Source organism: Parus major, chromosome 9 (assembly GCF_001522545.3).
Source record: "Parus major isolate Abel chromosome 9, Parus_major1.1, whole genome shotgun sequence".
NCBI classification, from domain to species: domain Eukaryota; kingdom Metazoa; phylum Chordata; class Aves; order Passeriformes; family Paridae; genus Parus; species Parus major.
The window spans coordinates 6,212,337-6,226,338 of NC_031778.1; the positions used below are offsets into that span (position 1 = coordinate 6,212,337).

A 14,002-nucleotide genomic window follows, 5' to 3' on the forward strand; every position below is an offset into this window, starting at 1 on the left:
AGCCTGAACCACAGCATGCAGCTCTAAATTTGGATCCTGACTTCAGTTCTGCCTTTTGGACTGTTTGGAACTATGGTGGTTGCTCTGGGACTGTTTCCAGTGTTAATGGAAGTGTATGAAGGACCTATTTGTTGTTGGTGGTGTTAACTTTGGTTTGCAAACTACTCTGAGGTACAGAGTATCACTAAGCCTGTTTCTTTTTTCTGTGGGTGTGTGGAACAACGGAATAAAAACAGCTGCTGTTGGAGACAGTTTGAAATGAAAGGAGAGGCTATTTCTTTTCCTGTGTCTTTCTTTCTGTCCCAAGACTAGAGCCCTAAGGGCTTGATCCTTGCAACTGTGATGGAAGTGTATCTTCTAACTGGACTACAATTAATATTACAGCTGTAATCCTACTTAATCCCAAACTCTAAAAATTGCTAAATTTTTATTTATTTCTCTTCTATAGATTATTTTAAGCTTTGACATTTGAGGAGATGAACCTGTAACAATCTTCTCTACATCAAAGTTCCTCTGTGCTTCAAATGGCCACCCCTTGTCCATGTGACTCAGAGGGCCTGTCTCTCTCACGACCTTTGCAAAGCTGACGTAACTTGCAATGCTTTGCAAATTGCTGCTGGTGTTTTCAATAAAATATAGATAAAGTTTTCACAGGAGCTGCTCACCAGTCATGAGTAGTTTCAAAACCATGTAAATGTCCAAAGGGATCATTAGGCAAAGAGATGCACACATGTGCATGGAGAAGACTGTTTTCCCCTTTTACCTATCTGACTTCTGAATATGAGACTACATGGGTGTCATTGTTGGGCTTTTACAAAGACCCTTGGAAGAGAAGGAGCCCCCTGCATGGCCAGGTGACACTCAGCTGGGTTACCCAAAGACTTATCAATGTGTTCAGTACCCCTGGCAAACCTGTGTGCTTATCTTTGCCAGATACTCACTCTTTTGTTCATCAGAGGTGTGAAGGGTTCCCATCCTGATAAATTTCAATCAGTCCCTAACAAACAAGATCCTTGATCAAAACTGAAGATAGCAATGGATGAGAGAGAGACTTTCATTTTTTCTAGGAGAGGCTGAAGGGGCACTCATTTAGTGTAGTGGTTATAAACAAGATATACTGTTTTTTACTTTCTTCAATGGAGAATTCAAGAACAGAATGCATTTCTGAAATTAATACTTCTGATTCCAAAACTGATACTCTAAGAAAGTATTGAGAAGCCATTTACTGATATGTCAATCAAATAGTCCTGACTTTTCCACTTGTTTAGGTGTATTAAAAAACTAGGGATATGTTTAAAGGATGCATTAAAATTTAGTATTACATATTTATGGTAGCAGACAAACTATTCAGTGACAGAGAATGGCTCAAGGATGTGTGGACTTTAACTACCCGTGTCTGAGTGTAGAAAATTTTTTAAGAAGGTATTCATCTCTGATAGTCAGAGGTAGGTGAGTGCCACGTCTTTTGTCAGGAGTACCCCCTCCCAGGTATATTCACATGCCACCATAGAATCACATGGCTTGAGTCACCACCCACCTGAATGTGCTTTGCAGGCAAACACTTGCCCAGAGCTCATGGAGACCAAAGCAGCAGTCTGTAGGGAAAAGGGAAAGATGACAACAGTGAAACCAGCAAGTGATGCACTTACAGCAACACTAGAAATATGCGTTTTGACTCACACATAATCCAGACTCCAGGAACTAGACTATATAGAAGTTTTACTTGCTTATGTAAAAAACTGGCATTTACCAGCAAATGCCATAAATTTGTACAAGAACAGCTGAACTCAGGGATGTTGGCTAAGATGCTAATACAAGCTTAAAAGGGACTGAGGTTCCTAGAACAGTGTGGCTCTGGACTCATGGATGTGTGTAGGAAACAGGGAGCACTGCTGCCCCTGGGACAGTGGGACCAGAGGTGTTTTCAAGGCATAGGCTAGCTGTGGATGTGACTACTATAATAAGGAGAGTGGACTTAGAGGGATATGGAGGGTATCAGCTGTATCAAAGGTGTATTAGGTGTAACTTCTGTTAACCAGGTAGGGCTAATTAAAGATAAGGGTGCTTTTAGTAGCGGCTGTAGTCTGAAAACTGAGATTGACGCTTTGTAGACCTGCAAGTATTTCAAATGGGTTTATTATGGGCAGTTTGATGTGTGAGTCTGGAGCAGGAGGTACATTCTGGCATCAGTTGAGCATCTCTATCTCATCCCACGATGTGCCAGGCAGGCACAGCTAAACGAATCGTGGCAGAGGCAGACTGTGTGGTCTGTCACTGGTGGCAGCCCTGGTGGGCACTGGTAGCAGAGTGAGCTGCTGGGGGCTGGCAGCCCTGGAAAGCCAGGCTGGCTGTCTCAGTTGTTGCTGAGACAGGAGGGGTGCAAGTGGTGTCTGAGCTGCTGGAATGAGCCACCTTCTTCCCTGCCAAACCTGCTGCTCCACACACCCTGGCCCCTCTCTCAGCGGCAGTTTTCCAGAGCTCCAGCACAGCAGAACAGGCAGCTGGATCATGGATTGCCCCCTAGTACTTTGCTGTCCTTGATAATGGGCTATTTTGGTGTGCCTGGTGCTGGCCCTGATCTGACAGCCTGTACCTCTGGGAGGATTTTTTCTGCACCCTCTCTTATACTGCCACAAGGCAATAATTTGTGTGGGATGTGGGACTTATTTGGCTCCCTGCTTTCAGCATTCCCTGCGATGGAAGGGGTGCAGGAGGTGACTGGTGTCTCTTCTTACTGGTGAATCCAGTCCTTCAATAAATTCCTAATTCCCCTTTAAAGTGGGGATGTGTATTGGCTGACTGAAAAGTGTTAAATACTGCAATAAGGAAGTTAACACAAGGATTTTGAAATTAAAACTGCTCAATTTGCTGATATTATACAACGCTAGTGCCCAGCCTGGGAGAGTAATGAAGATTGCTTAATTAATATTAGAAACAGACTGAAATCTCCAGCTGTGTGACTCAGGGATATTTCAAAGTAGAAAATAACAGGTATGAATACAACTTGACTGAATCGTTTGCCTATATAGGGACAAATATAGGCAAACGATATTTTATATTTTTATATTTTTATATTCTATAACGATATAGAAGAATTGCCCTTGTCTGACTGTATAATGTGTCCTTACCACCACCAGCAATCAAGATAACAGTATTGATATGTCCACTCAAAATATGCAGGTGGGTGCTCTCAGCACACAGGACAGTGAACCCCTACTCTGAGTTACCTAATAACTACTAACTAGTTACCTAGGAACTAGTGCTGTGTTAGTTTTGCCATCAGCTCTAATCCATCCATGGCTGGATGCTCCTTTAAATGAGGTCTACCTGCACATCATTTTGTTTTGGGGCTCAATGAAGAAATTGCTGTTTTTGCTGTAGTGTGTTTGTGCTGTAGAAAGGCAGAAAATTTTATAATATTTTCTTCCTTTTTATGTGCTGAAGTTGTTTCAAGTGTAAAAGCCAAATTAATGACTCATCTGGAAGGTTTGGCATGCTGAATATAGGGATGCACCTTTCATGTATATTTGATGAACCAGATAGAGCTCTTTTAAGACAAAATTTTGACTTCAAGCCCTTATAAATAACATGGCTCCTTTAATATTTTTTCTTTAAATACTGTCTGAATGTACATGCAAATGCCAATTTAGCTGCATCTTAATGGTTTCATTTTAAAATGCTTTTCTTAAAGTCTTGTGCAAGCCAAAATCAAACCTCTGTCTCCCACCAGAACCAGTCCCCCATTACATCCTTGCTCATGTGTTAGGCAGTGACTTTTGTCCATCTTACTTGGTTTTAATTGGAGTGGAATGTCATTTCTAAACTCTTTCGCTCTGCATGATAATGAGGCAAACCCAGCTCTGCTGGTAGGCAGCACATTCCAAAATCTAGCAGCAGGCCTTACTCATCAGCAGCCGCTCTTGCTCATGCGGGTGCCAAACCCTTAAGGAGTGCCACATGTGAGAGGACCCTGACAGAGGCTCTGGGGCTCTACACAAGCTCAGGCCTGCTTTTGCATTGGGAGATATTTCTGTCTGAGTCAGGGGAATAGTAACACCCACAGACTCAGCCCTAGGCTCTGGTAGATTTAGCTCTCAGCAGATGCAGCTATGAATTCATTTAGCCTCATCAGTGGCTGAGGTGAAGGCACAGACTTGGAGCCAGTGTGTGTGGTGCTCTCACATGTCCTGCTGAGCCATCCCTGCTCCAGGGGGACTGAATTCCAGCAGAAGGATGTATGGGCATGGTAACATCTTACTCTAAAGTTCTCATGGCCCTCAGCTGCCTGACTACACAAATATTTATATTTTCATTGCTCCTGGTTGGGATCGCCATCCTTGGAAGTGTTTATAATCCTGACACTTTCTATTAGGTAGTGGCAAAAGACAGTTAATCACCTGTCCATGTCCACAGGAATTTCAACTATTTAGGTGCAAGGCCAAGGTATTATTTGATTAAGGCACAAAGGTGGAGACAAACAGGTGGAGCATGAGAACAGACTGACCAGAGAGTACGACATGGACCAAAGAGGTTTGCAGTAGAAGCCAGAGAAAATTAGATAATAGGTTTGGGAATGCTGGCTGAAAGAATATCAAATAGTTTGACCCCACGTTTCCAGAAATTAAACATTTTCTACTTATTTTGTAAATAAAATTGAATTCTATAACCCAGCTTAACAGAATCAAACTACAGCCACTCCAGTTTTGACACAGTCTTTCAGCTGAGGAAGCTAACATAATGGTTCCATTGCCATGATTTAGTGCTGGTACCTTATTTATAGCAAGCAAAACCAAGACAGAATTACATAGTTCATTACACTTTTGTGTAAAAAAAAATCCTTTTTGTCTTGCACATATGTTACAGAGAACCTCTTTTAGAAACACTTCAGAGACTAAAAATAAATACATTGGACCCATATAATAAATCCTCCAAACCATGTGTTTTAGAAACCCTGAGACCAAGTGAATGGGGATGGAGAGAGAAACCAGTACATTTAAAGTAGCTAAAAATAACTCAAATGTTCTCACTAGATCTAAAACTGTTTCTAGAATTAAGTCTAGCACTGTGGGTAGTTCTATGCATAAAGGTAAGCCATGTGTCCACAGGACCACCAAATAAGTGTGTTCTACAAATATTACGACACCTGACAGAAGAGAATACATGCCTTCATACAATTCCCTCTGGATGAAACATGGACTATTTCACTACTTTGTGTAAATTAACTAATATATCTCAATATATACTTAATAAAGAACACTAAAAAGCTGCATATTTTTCTGCTGCAGGATGTTTATCTTTCTCACTGTTTATTGATTCTTTATGATTCAAGAATAATTATCTAAAAAGATGTGGTTTCTTATATGCCACTAATTGTCATCCCTGCTCAATCCATGCGGCTCAGTGAGTGGTCCAGCCTTATCTCACTGAATTCCATGCTTCAACTCCTGGGTCTCATGTGGTAGATGTAGCCACAGGCAATAGCATAGGTGTTAAAGAATTTCACCTCTGGAACTATACTCATATATGTATATGTACATATATACACTTATATAAACACACACATTCTCTCCAGTTGTGTAGAAGGAGTCAACCTCATTTTTAAATCATACAGAAGAGTACAAGTGGAAATCTACAAACTCTTCTGCTTCTGCTAATAAACCAAAAATCTGACCTTATTTCTGTTCCTTTCCTTAAATTATTACACATGCAATGGTGAAAATGCATCTTTGCTTGAAGATTTCGAGAGAGTCCTGAGAAATAAAATGTCTAAAACTCATCCTTGTTCTTCTGACATCACTGATGCCTCTCTACTAACAGGAACTCTTGCTTCTAGAGGAAGCCCCCTTTCCTTCTTCCTGCTGTTTATAAAATGTTCTTGCCATAGATGCCATCCCATTCCTTATTTCTGCTGAGAAGATAATAGTGAAATTGTTGCTAAGCAGCTATAGTTGAAAACTCATGAGATTTTCCAGGCTTATCTCTGGAAGGTAAGTGAATAATTAAAATCCAAATCACTGCATCTCCTAGGCTGGGGGAGTACACAATTATCAGCTCAGGGCTTAGGGGCAAATCACAGGATGTAGCCTCAAAGCGGGATATACCCATGTACTCTGCAAGTACGTACACAGGAAGGCTCTCAGCAGTTTGCCTGATGATCTCTTCTGTTTTGCAGGATTGCACGTGGGAGTTGCAAGTCCTTGTTCCTTTTTGTTTGTTCTGTTTGGGCTGTGTGAAGCCTTCTAGCCACAGAATATGTATGCAATGTAGAACTCACTTAAAAAACTTAAAGGACTAAGGTATCAAGCTTTAGTCTCTGATGAAATTATTTAGTCAAAAACATGGTATGAGAAATAATATCCAGGGCATAATGCCTTGCTGAAAGCAGAGGTTTAGTAATGCTAAGACACTTGGAAAAGGAGGATTGACATATGTCTTGGATGAAACTTTTCAAAACAGACTCAGTAGTAAGTAGACAGGCCAAGTGTCCCTTGGGGAGACAAGACCTGTGCTGCTCTTGGGGAAAAATATATTGATTCCCACTTCTGTGTCTACATTTTCTGGTTGTGTATTAGACGCTTGGCTGTAGTGTGGTCTTGTTATGGAAGTTATGAAAGAAATGAGCATGGGTGATTGTTTGAACTACAGAGCGGTAAGAATTCATATGGTTTTTCATTTGAAAGCTTCCACACAGAAGCAGGGAAAGAGAAAGCTAATTTTCTTGATCAAGAAATAGTAGAGTTCTCACTTTTTACTCCCTCAGTGTTTATTGGGTGGAGGGTCCAAGGAGTGCCTGTTCGGTGAATCTGCTTGCAAATGTTTATCTGCAAAGAAGCCAGAAGTCACTAAGAAATCAGAATCCTGTTAGGCTGGTTTTAGTTTGAAAAGACAGGCAGGTTTGGAGCGCTGCTATGCCGTGCTATCCTTGTCGATTGCATCAAGCTAATTTCAGCTAATTTCCAATATGACATAAGCTGATTGTATTCTTACAGCCTGTTACTCTGACTGCGTGGGTCTTTAGTAACTTAGGAAAAGCACTTGATACACAACTCTGGAAGCTCATTAGCAACAGCATTGAAGGACACAAACTTCCCTTTCAGAATGGCCGTTTTTAGACCCTGGTGGGAAGAGAAGTTTGCTGGACTGGAGCTCCCAATGCAGAGCAGCCTCTTGTCTCCCAGTCCTGGGGGACTAGCCCAGGGCTTAGGCAATCAGCCGCCAACCTTCCCCATTTGGCGCTAATTTGCCAGCTGCAGCACTAGCCAGCATGGCACTGTGGAAAACAAGGGACATGTGCAGTGCTCTGGCTGCATGTATATCCGCAGGGAGTCTCCATCTCAAATTACTGCCGTGGTGTCCACAACTGCAATTCTGTAGCTCATTTTACCCAAGCACTGGGAAAGGCTGGCAAAACTTTCCCTTCTGGATCTTTCCTTCTAACAGCAGTTTTTACCCTCTTCTTCAGTCCCAGTTTTTAAGCACAGAAAGAGGAAGGCTGGGATGAGAGTAGTGAATCTCATGGCTGTGGCACAGAATCAGGTTCCGGGAGAGTAGATGTAATTTCTTAGCTCTACTGCAGTTCCCTGGGCAATCTTGAGCATGTCAGTCTTAGTTCCCCATCTCTAGACTGGGAGCAGTATATAATAGTTTGTGAAGACTCCCACATTTTTCTATAGTCTTTTTTCTTCTGAGTTACTTGAGCAGGAGCTCAATGTAAGTGCAAGAACATGACATGAGATACCATGATGTGTTCAAAAGAATTCTGGAACATACTGTAATTAAAGGAAAAAATGAAACTGTTTGAATATTCTCTTGGTTTTGGTTATTTTTCATTTGATGTTTTCTACATTTCAGTCTACATTTTCATTTCAGTGAAAAGCAAGCATCTTGTCTAGATTTCCAGTTCCTCGGTGGCCCTGTTGTTCTTTTTAAATTTTATTTGAGCTGACTGCAACTGCTTCTAAAAAGGGTTCTTGTTTTAGGAATTGCTCCCTTTTGGAACAGCAAAGTCCAAGTTTTGCAGATTGAGTAACCTGGTTGACCTGTTTTTTTCACAGACATCTGTTTCCAAGATGATTTCACATAGGAAAGAGAAGGCAAGAGGGAGATGAGACTTCCAGATTGTTTCAGGATTTACTGAGTCTTGTCAGTTTTCCTTATTTGAGATATGATGAGGCAGTTTCCATGGGGTGCTGCTTGGAAACATGAATTATTTCCTCTAATAATTACTGGGGGAAAAATGATAATTGCCTATAGAAATCATAGAACAAGGTACTTTCAGAAGGAAATCCCCAGGGACTGGCCACATACTCAGGGACAGATGAAGGTTATTATAATATTAAAGCATTTTACATTGTCTTGCAAATGTCCTCACCAAAATAATAGCAGTGTAGGACAATGGGTTCTTTGGGTTTTTCTTGTCTGGCAGTTACTGTGGTGTTTCACACATACTCCTGTATTTACAGTTTTTCTTAAAGTAGATTTAACAGTCCCAATTTGAATCTGTAGAAAATCGGCCCCGAATAAAATTCCTGTCTGTCTCTTAAAATGGATGCCAGCCAATTAGTACTTCTTGCAAATTCAGCAAAATATTTTAAGTAGCTTTCATTATTTCCTATTTTCAGCTAGATCTGGAAGTGACAGCTCCATTATCATGGTCAAATCTAGTTAAGAGATCTAGAAATCTACATAGTTTAAGATCAGAAGAGCTAGCTTGTTCTTATGAAATTTGAGTCCTTGTTTACTTTGCACATTTAAAAATATACGTAATTGCTGGGACAGGGTTCACAGTTACACTGGATTCACAGCAATTGGCCTCCTGAGAGTGAAAGGGAAGACTGGCTCAGGGGAAGGATCTGCCTGAACTTAAGAGGAAAACAGGCTGTTTTTCATATTTCCTGTCTTTATTTATATATTTTTTTAAAGCAAGATCACACATAAATGTTTGACAGGAAAAATCACAACTTATGCTGCCCCTGGAAAAAGACACACAGCTTGGTTGGTTTGGGAATGTTTGCTGTTCAGTTGGTCACATTAATGTCATTCTGTGAATTCTGTGTCTCCCCTCTGATTAGGCTTCCTGCCTGTGGGTGGTGGGTTTTATGCCTACCAGGTTGTGCCAGCGGTGTCTCTCCTCTCTGTCAGCCAGTATTTCAACAGTATCACAACTGTGTTCTCTCTGGCTTGCACAGGACTCCTTCAGTATGACTTTGCTTGTAGAATAAAGTCAGTTCTTTCTTGGGCACTGGCCTTGTGCCTTTGTCTGTGGCCTGAGGTTTCTTCCTCAGGCAGTTCCTCTACCAGGATCCCCCCAGAGTAAGATTTTACTCACCTGACACTCAGGGGCTGAGCCAGTCTCTCGTTTGCCACTGAGATGAGGTACATCCAAAAAGTCTGAATTAAACTCTCCCAAACAGTTAAGGATTAGCAATTCAGTTGTGAATCCAGAGACAGGTATGTCCTACAGAAGTTCGCTGTCCTTCAGTCCTTTTACATTCCTGTCAGTTCTGCTTGAGAGTAAAGTGTCCCTCAGATTTTGTTTGCTCAGTTTCCAGAGTCACAGCAAACACAGTTTAAAGGAACAGCTTTCTCTTTACCCAGATAAGTTAGTACAAATATGCCCTGAACGTCCTTTGCACTGCTTGTGACGAGGCTTAATGACAGGGGATTGTTAAACCTCCCGTATAAATCTTTAACAACTGGGCGAAACTTCAGTCCAAATCTGCAAACTCAAGTGGAAATGGTAAATAGTATTTGCTTCCATTTTTAAGGCCCACTGGTGGGGAAACTGCTCTTGCTTTACATTATTTACAGCCATTTGAGATGAAAAGACCTACATGTTTATGACTATTTTTAGATTGCCATTTCTTAATTTCATGTGTGTTCACATACCTGGGCACTGGGGTGGATATAGCAGAGCCAGCCTGGTTTTATTTGAAGGCTTTTTGGATCAGTTCAAATGCCTGTGATAATTTTCCCTCTTAAAATATTTTACCTTATTACCAGGCTACTTTCTTGCTATGATTTGAATGTCTCTCTTCTGGGGGCAACTTAGGCCCAGTGCTTCAAAGGAAGACAAATAATAGCAATTGCTTAGATCAGTGTTTCCTAGCAGAGAATTTTCCCCTCATCCTCGGATAACTCGCTCTGTATTTTCAAGACTGCATCTGGATTGACTCTTAGAAAAACATCACATGGCCTGCTGAATTTGATTTGCTAATCTTTTCTTTGGTTTTTATTTCCTTCTTGAAGTTCACTGAACTTGCCAATTGTCTTGCTCATTTCAAAATATTTTAATTGGTCACAACATTACTCTTTTCAAAATGCAGCTGATGCCCAGCCTACTCCATGAAAGATATTCACTGAGTTAAGATTGGGTTAATCTGAGTTTGGACATCATAGAATCATGATCACCAGTGTCAGTGTTCCTTTATACCAGCTGAAGGCCTGGCCTGGGCATAGAAGGCTGCCAACAATTAATCCTGTAATGATTAATCAGGGTCACCATCAGGCCTGTGCACTCCTGGTCTGAGAGCTGGCAGGACACAGGAATGAGGGATGCAGTGGAATTTGGGCTCCTCTCTGTTGCAAGAGTTGTCCAGGGTGAATCTAGCTAGCCTTGTGCTTCAGACTTGCTTATCTGGGTGTCCAAGCACTGCAGAGTACATGAAGCAAGGAACTATGCTTTTATTACATTTTCCAGTCATTAAATTGCTGCAGTAACTCCTTCTCCGTGGGGTGTTGGTTTTTTTTTTTTTTGGTTTTTTTTTGTTTGTTTGTTTTTTTTTGTTTTTTTTTGTTTGTTTTTGTTTTGGTTTTTTTTTTGGGCTAAATAAATCTTGCTTCTACAATTCCCTTTTTGTATTCAAACCTCACCACCTCTCTTCCTTTGCTTCCCATAGATTGTGCCATTAACAAAAATAAAGAGTATTTTCTTTTTTGGGCAAAGTAAATGGGGAAATGGTGTAATGTGTATAATAGGAAGGCTGTTTATTGGGTGTTGTCTCTCACAGGGTGAGGAAGCTTGCCTGTGACAAACCCATGACTCATCATGGCGTGCCAGAAGGCTTACAGGTCTGCTATGGGGTAATACTGTTGCCCTTTGAGTTAAGGGAATATTTTTTTGATTTTGTCCAATTTTTTCCACAAGGTGAGGAAATAAATTGTATTTGCTGTGAGAGAGGCAGCAGCAGCAGGATTCTGTGCTTACTCCTCCTGATGGAAATCAAAAGTAATGTAAGTGGAGTCAGTGGAGTGTGAAAGAGTACAAACCCAAAGAGAACCTCCTCCTCATGCCTGTTGCACCTAAGGATGTTGGTAAGGATAGTGGGGTGCTGGTCTCAAATGTGCTCGGAGGCTCTTTTCCCTAACTAGAATCAGTATTAAAAGAAAACAGTGGATGTCTTCTCATCCAGTGGACCCTGTTTCCCAAAATGCTCTGCCATTAGCAGCATGTACAAGCATTTGCTTGTTACTTTCATAATCATTATTACTTTGGCTTTTTCTTGCTTGTCTTTTTTTTCCTTCCCAGCCAGAACAGACTTTTAGTCAAAGCCCAGGTCTATAAGATTTATCTTCCGCAGCAATGATACCATGTTCCCCAATGTCTGGAAAGCAGCACATAATGTTTTAACTTAAAATTTGCAGTACTGTGTAATTGCTGCTTCACATGATCTGACCCCACAGACCTCTTGATTTGAACTACAACTGCCTGACAACAGCAGCTACATTGTACAGCAGAGCAAAAATACTGAATTACCTGAGCCACCCTTGCCTTTCTAATGATGTTGGGAATCAATGGAGTCAGGTTTGAGCATTTTGCAAGGGAAATATACATTGAAAAATTTTAATGGACTGCATGTCACTCACTAGATGTGCCATGTCTTTTCTTCCTGCTAGTTTCTTTTCACATACACTCAGGAACATTAGCTTCTGACTTCTTTTCCTCAGCCTCCATTTGCAGCTATTGCTGAATCTTTCCTAAGACGTGGCACCCAAAACTGAACACGGTCCTCCAATTTCAAATGCTCCATTGTTAGGGATTCTGCCATTATATTATCTTCTGCATTATTTTTATATCCTCTTATTAATGCACCCACACACCCTATTTGCATTTTTTAACCTTTTTAAAAACGTTTTCATTACAACAATCAGATATAAGGGCAATGAAGTAAGTGTGGAACAATAGAAGGGAAGATTTTGATCCTACTCAGACCTAAACCTCTTTCAAACTTCAGTGGTGACACTGATTTTGATTTACACTGAAAGGAAAGAGGGAGGATCAGCCTATGCATGTCTGCAGTGGGACATACATTTTTGATAGTTAATAAGGAACAGTTTTGTAAAATAGTTTCAGAACACAACATGTTGTTTGGGAAAAGCACTTTTACTTTTATCTGAAGGAAGGGGTTTTGCAAATAGAGGTAGGTCTGTGTTGTGGGCTGGAGGCTGAAGAGCAGCGCTGGAGCCTGGATACTGGCAGCGGTGTTGGTGGCTGCAGGGAAGCAGTGTGGGGTGCCTGCATGTTGATTGTGGGACTGTACTGCACAGGCACTGGGATTCACTCATTTTAACCTCACTGCAGGACTAAGCAGCACATCCTTCATTTTAGGAGTAGATTTAGCCTGTCTAGCCTGTTAGCTTCTCCACAGACATGTCTGACACTGACTGGTTCTGGGGAGTGGGTCAAAAGTGGGGCACCCCTGCTGGCTGCAGGGGAATGTGTGGAATCTTAATTAGAGAGGAGCAGATGATAAGGGGAGGTGGAAGGTGGCCACAGGCAGAGCTACTCTGCCGTATTTATACTGCCATCATAGCCCATGGAACCATTGCCACCACACCAAGCCACACTTGGGACTTCCACTCAGAAGATGGACAACCAGTTTTAAGTTGCAGCTGGGAAGGGTGATTAGTATTAAACAAATGAGTATTTATGGGTTGTCTGGCTGCAGAAGCCAAGTGTGTGACTCAGAAAATCACCTGAATAACACTGCTGCTAGCCAGGGAGAAGAAAAAAGGTGAAGAAATCCATAAAGCAATCATTTATGTCTCGCTTTCTGGCAGACTGCACCTTAGCAGCCTCTTCAATGTTTTTCCTCCTCCATTAATTGCTTCTGCTTTATTTGACTCTGGATTTTCTCCAGGAGCCACTGTTAAAAGTTAGTGTCTGGAGGATATCATTGACATTGTCTCTGGAGGGACTTTTCAACAAACAATCACTGTTGTTTGATTCCAGGTGAGATACAAATGCCTTCGGTCTTCTCTCGTGTGCCCCAATTAAGGCTGTACTTTACTTGCCCAGTTAGGCAAGGTTCGTAAACAAGGAGTGTGGTTTTACAATGCAGATCCAATGGCTAAGTGCTAGTCTGGGTGGTGACTCTGCTCCTCCTGTCAGCAGCTTCATGCTCCTGCTCCAACTGCAGATTCTGCTGCTTGATGGGCTCTTGCTGACGCAGTCCAGGACAATGACCTGGCAGAAACTGTTCACTTTTTATTTTTTTTCTGGATGAGTTTTCTGCCAGTCTGATATCCTCTGATGGCTTGCCAAGGTAAGATGAGCATTCCTGCTGGCACAGGAAAGCATACAACAGAGTTGCTCAAGAGAAACAGAGTAATACAGAAGCATTACCTTAATTTGGTTGGTCAGCTGATTGGTTGTAAATCCACTTCTTTGCAGCTTCCTATTTGGCTTGCACAGATCAACCACAACTGCCATCAAATGAGGATACTTTTCTTACCCTTTTTTCCATGACTATCAAGATCTCTTCATGGGATTATTATTCTCATTCTTTCAGATCACTTCAAAGACAAGAAGTGTTAATGGCAACAATGGAAACTCAGTAGAAAAGGGGAAAGCAAGGGATGCAGCAAGAAATGGGATACTGCTGTCAGAGATGACAGCAGTAGCACAATGTAGCTGTGAAATTATTTGCTTGGGTACTTGCAGCAGCTGCAGGTGCTGCCTCTCAGCCAGCCTGGCACAGCTGGGAGACGGGGTGCTGCCATC

General features: G+C 41.6%; 2 protein-coding genes across 4 annotated transcripts in view; one reads left to right on the plus strand and one right to left on the minus strand.

Annotated features, from left to right (window-relative positions):
* The window catches only part of NGEF (neuronal guanine nucleotide exchange factor), a 48,083-nt gene extending 38,489 nt beyond the window's left edge, over positions 1–9,594 (minus strand). The window contains exons 1-2 of the mRNA XM_015637179.2: positions 9,329–9,594; positions 1,538–1,595 (exon numbers count right to left, since the gene is read on the minus strand). The gene's annotated coding sequence lies outside the window, so the exon portion shown is untranslated. The remainder of the gene's footprint in view (positions 1–1,537; positions 1,596–9,328) is intronic.
* Positions 1–14,002, plus strand: part of NEU2 (neuraminidase 2) — a 36,214-nt gene that overhangs the window by 13,252 nt on the left and 8,960 nt on the right. The gene's annotated exons all lie outside the window — the stretch shown is intronic.